The 5,561-nt window shown below is 46.5% G+C and overlaps 1 long non-coding RNA gene across 1 annotated transcript; it reads left to right on the plus strand.

Annotated features, from left to right (window-relative positions):
• Window positions 1–4,325, plus strand: LOC135982556 (uncharacterized). Its single transcript, XR_010599960.1, has 2 exons — window positions 1–3,135; window positions 3,801–4,325. It is a non-coding gene; the product is annotated as an uncharacterized LOC135982556 (long non-coding RNA).
• Window positions 4,326–5,561: the final 1,236 nt, after the last annotated feature.

The raw sequence follows: 5,561 nt of genomic DNA on the forward strand, positions 1-5,561 counted from the left end.
GGGCTGTCAGATGCATAAGCATTGCAAGAGATGTGTGACCCTTGACAGGTCTGTTTGCAAGCAGCAGTATGCTTCCAGCTTGAGGCTAAGGTCCGGCTCAGATAGGGGAAAGGCACGGGACCTATAGACTGCCCAGGGCCTGATCTCCCCACAACAGGATCAGCAGACCGTGAGTGTGTATTCTCAGTGACCACTTGAGTAAGTCTGTCAAAGGTAGAAATGGGGACACTCAAACCACCCTAGATTATTGTAAGGGGGATCTGGAAAAACACGCACACAAGCCCTATTTATGCCTGTAGTGGTTAATGCAACTCACGCCTTGAGACTCCCTGGCAGCATGGTCCTGCCAGAGAACCAGCTGAGGTCATTGCACGAAACGAAGCTAGTCTGCCAGCTCTCCTGTAGAGTGTTTTCTGAATGCTAGTTTCAGGATTATCGATCATGGGCCACTTTACTCGCAATGAATAGTACATCTCTACATACAGCCCCACTGATTTCAATGGGACTATTCATGTAATAAGGTATTAACTGAGAGTAAGGCTGGCACAAGTAAGACCTATATTACCTCCCATCCCACAACAGAGTTTTCCAACAGTCCTTTCCCTATCTGTAATGGGTGCTATCGGTTGCACTTGGGTCCCCTCTAAAATGGCACACACTTCAATGATTGATTTAGCTGTGGGCTACAAGAAATGGTTCCATTCCATCAAATATACAGACCTCTGTTACACTAAACACCTCAGTAGAGACCTAGTGGCACAGAATCCAGGCACTTGTCATGAGTCTGACATTCTCTAGCCATCTAGCTTTGAGAATGGAGTTTGGGGCTGGGGATCTATGTGGTGGCTAGATTCCAGGTAAGTAGTGGGATCCATCTTTGAGAACTTGTGGAGGATCGAAGAGATCCGGAGGACTGGAGAAGGGCAAATACAACACCTATCAATAAAAAGGGGAATAGAGAAAGCTCAGGGAATTATAGACCAGTCACTTTATTTGCTCCATTATCTCGAGTACAGATGTTAATCAGTGTGGAAGCACCTAGAAGATAAGGTGATAAGTGATCCTCAATATGAAGATGACCAGAGCAAATCACGTCGAACCAAAGTAATATCTTTCTTTGAATGGGTAACAAGCCTCAACTTCAGTAAGGCTTTTGATAGTGTCTCAGATGACTTTCTCAAACTAGGGAAATATAGCCTAGATAAACCTACTATAAGGTGGGTGCACAACTGGTTAGAGGACCGTTCTCAGAGCAGTTACTGATGGTTCACAGTCAAGCTGGAAGGGCATATCAAGTGGGTTCCCTCAGGGCTCTGTCCTGGGTCCAGTTCTAATCAATATCTTCATAAATGATTTGGATAATGGCAGAGTACACTTATGAAGTCTGGAAGATACCAAACTGGGAGGGGTTGTAAGAACTTTGGAGTACAGGATTAGAATTTAAAATGAGCTTGACCAACTAGAGAGATGGTCTGAAATAAATAGGATAAAATTCAATAAGAACAAATGCAAAGTACTCCACTTAGGAAGGAACACTCAGTTGCACACATACAAAATGGGAAATGACTGCCTAGGAAGGAGTACTGTGGAAAGGGATCTGGGGTCATAGTGATTCACAAGCTAAATATGAGTCAACAGTGTAACGCTGTTGCAAAAAAAGCAAACCTCATTCTTGGATATATTAGCAGGAGTGTTGTAAGCAAGACACTAGAAGTAATTCTTTCACTCTACTCCACATTCATTAGGCCTCAGCTGGAGTACTGTGTCCAGTTCTGGGCACCACACTTTGGGGAAAATGTGGACAAATTGGAGAAAGTTCAGAGGAGAGCAACAAAAATGATTAAAGGACTAGAAAACATGGCCCTTGAGGAAAGATGGGAAAAAATGGGTTGGTTTTGTCTGGATAAGAGAAGCCTGAAGGGGGACATAGTCTTTTAAGTATGTAAAAGTTGTTATAAAGAAGAGGAAGATAAATAGTTCTCCTTAACCTCTGATGATAGGACAAGAAGTAATGGGCTTAAATTGCAGCAAGGGCGGTTTAGGTTGAACATTAGGAAAAACTTCTTAACTGTCAAAGTAGTTAAGCACTGGTGCAAATTACCTAGGGAGGTTGTGGAATCTCCATCATTGGAGGTTTTTAAGAACAGGTTAGACGAACAGCTGTCAAGGATGATCTAGGTAATACTTAGTCCTCTCTCAGTGCAGGAAACTGGACCAGGTGACCTATATAAGGCCTGGTCTACACTGGCAAGTTTTTTTTTTTTTTTTTTGCCAAAAGGCAGCTTTTGGCGATGAAACAGTAGAGGTGTACACACTGCAAAGCCACTTTTTGCACCAAAACTCATATTGCAGTGCTGTAATAAAACCACCCCAATGAGAGGCATAAGGCTTTTTGTGCCAAGGCTTTAGCGCCATAGTGCCAGCGTAGACACCATGCTTGATTTTAGTGCTGTTACTGGCCTCTAGACAGTGTCCCACGATACCCATTCTGACCTCTCTGGTCAGCAGTTTCAACTCTGCTGCCCTGACACCAGGTAAACAACCTTCCATCCCTAAACCTGTTTGCTTGGTGTGCAGAGCTCACATTGTATCTTCCCACATCCGTGGTGGCTCCACACAGCAAACTGTCTCCCGCTTGGACCACTGCAGAGCTACTGAATCTGATAAGTGTTTGGGGAGCGGAGGCTGTCCAGTCCCAGCTGAGCTCTAGCCATAGGAATTTTGATACCTACGGCCAGATTGCTCACCGCTTGCACAAAAAGGATATGACTGGGACACGCTGCAGTGCAGAGCAAAGGTGAAGGAGCTGAGGAATGCATACCACAAGGCAAAGGAGGCAAACCATCGCTCTGATGGTGTGCCCCAAATCTGCCCTTTTTTATAAGGAGTTGGATGCTATCCTAGGTGCCGACCCCACCTCCACCGAAAAGAGCACGGTGGATACTTTGGCGGGTCTGGAGCCAGTGGAAAGTGGACCTAACCCAGAGGAGGAAGTCACTGATGAAGATGTGGATGCTGAAGATGATGTGGAGCCCCGTGATGTGTCCAGTCAGGAGCTGTTCTCCACTCCAGAGTTGTTTAGCCAGTCTCTGCAATTGCTCTCTGGCGAGCCAGAAGCAGGAGAGGAGACCCCTGGTAAGTGGTTTTGCTTTGTGAATTCTGAAGCAGGTTAAGGGCAGAGAAATGTAGAAGGCTGGCTTTGTTTGTGTGCTGGGCATTTTCCTGCACAGCTAGGCAGTACGGCAGAACAGGGAGTTGATGCACTCCAAGATTTCACAGGAATCCTCCCAAGAGATCTCTAGGAAACTTTCCTGGAGGTACTCAGCAATTCTCTGCCAGAAGTTCCTTGGCAGAGCTGCTTTGTTCCTTTCCCCCATTGAGACACTTTCCCACGCCACTCTGCAATTACTTGGGCAGGGACCAAAGTTGCACACAGGTGAGCAACATAGGAACCAGGACAGAAGCTGCAAGTGTGTAGCAGATGCACCCTTTCTTCCCTGCTTACCCTCAGGAGTGAGATCTTCCATAGTGACCACTGCCTGTGGAAAACAGTGGGACAGTTTAGAGTGTTGCCCTCCATATGTGCCCCGTGACCTTTTCAGGTTGCTTTTCTACAATACAGAAGGCCCTGCCCCTGGGTACACTCACCATTCTTGGGGTCTTCTGCCTTGTGTGTGCTTGCCTAGGGTCACAGAGAAAGTGATAGGTATGTTACCAGCAGTGTATTAATGTTACTATTTCAATCCTTTGTGTGTAATTGACAATAGAATGTCTGTTTATTGTGAATTATGCCTCTCCAGACTTCACCTTGAGAACCAACCCCCCAACAGCAGCAGAGCATCTGCGCAAGAAAAGAAAATGGCTGAGGTGGACCAAGGAAGATATGTTCTGGCTGGTGCTGCAGCAGTCAGAGGTAGAAAACACTGAATGCAAGATGTGGAGGGAAAGCAAAAAGCAGGAAAGAGAAGAGAAGGATTCTTACAACAGGGATGCCACAGAGGGGCTGATTAAAGTTCTGGAGTGTCAAACTGATATGCTCCAGACTCTCATAATACTGCAGACTGAGCAGACGCGTGCCCACCTTCCCCTTCAGCACATTCCCTCCCCAAACTACCCCTGTGCGTTCCTTTCCGCCTTCTGGCACTTCACACTTTTCTCTACACTTCACCCCCACAGACAGCTTTTCAAATGAAAGCTGGACCTATACTCGGCTATGGAAATCAGCTCTTCTTCCCCCCCTCACCCTGTACCTTCTCCCCCACCAACTGCGTGTATTTGTCCGTGTGGTGTTGTGGTTTATTTGGCAATAAAAGCAAAGTTTTTTTGAATTATAAGCACTCTTTATTTGTTTCCACGCAAGGTATGTTATCTCGTGGCACCTGCAAATCAACGGGCACTTTCATTAGTTCCTTACATTGAATCTTAGACCTTAACGATCACAACTGCTTCCTAGCCTACCAAACGTAATTAACCATTGCAGTCCCAAGCATAGCAGCAAACATTACTGGTTTTCATCTTCGAAACATTGCCTCAAGGCATCCCTGATTCTTATTGCCCCACGTTGCACCCCTCTAATAGCCCTGGTATCTGGCTGCTCAGAATCAGCAGCCAGGCATTGTGCCTCAGCAGTACACACCCGAATAAACCATTCACCCTTCCCTTCACAAATACGCAGCATACAACACGCGGCTATAACCATGGGTATATTTTCCTCATTCAGGTCTAACCTGCCATATAGGCATCACCAGCATGCCTTTAATTGGCCAAACACACATTCCGTAGTTATTCTGCACCTACTCAGCCTGTGTATGGTTTCATGATCCATGATATTAAGGAGTACGCCGAGTTTCCCAGGATCACTATAGGCATTTCGACTTCCCCTATGGTGATCTTCTAGTCTGGAAAGAGAGTCCCCCTGCTTGCAGCTTTCTATACAGGCCAGTGTTCCTAAAGATATGTACGTCATGCACCTTTCCAGACCACCCCGCATTAATGTCAGTGAAATGCCCATGGTGCTCCACAATTGTCTGCAAAACCATGGAGAAGTACCCCCTTCTGATTGATGTACTTGGTCGCAAGGTGGTTCGGTGCCAGAATTGGAATATGCGTGCCATCTATCACCCCTCTGCAGTTAGGGAAACCCATGTCTGCAAAGCCATCCACAATGTCACGCACATTGCCAAGAGTCAGTCTTTCGCAGCAGGATGCAATTAATGGCCTTGCACACTTGCATTAATGCAGCCCCAACAGTCAACTTCCCCACTCCAAACTGGTTCGTGATTGACCAGTAGCAGTCTGGAGTCACCAGCTTCCACACTGCGATTGCTACATGCTTCTCCATCGAGAGGGAAGCTCTTATTCAGGTGTCCTTGCACTACAGGGCTGGGGTGAGCTCAGCACACAGTTCCAGGAAGGGGGCTTTCCGCATCTGAAAGTTCTATAGCCACTGTTCATCATCCCAGACTTGCATAACGATGCGATTCTACCACTCTGAGCTAGTTTTCCAAGCCCAAAAGCGACATTCCACTGTGTTCAGCTCCTCCATGAATGCCAAAAGCAAC

This window comes from Chrysemys picta, chromosome 3, assembly GCF_011386835.1.
Source record: "Chrysemys picta bellii isolate R12L10 chromosome 3, ASM1138683v2, whole genome shotgun sequence".
Taxonomy (NCBI): Eukaryota; Metazoa; Chordata; order Testudines; family Emydidae; genus Chrysemys; species Chrysemys picta.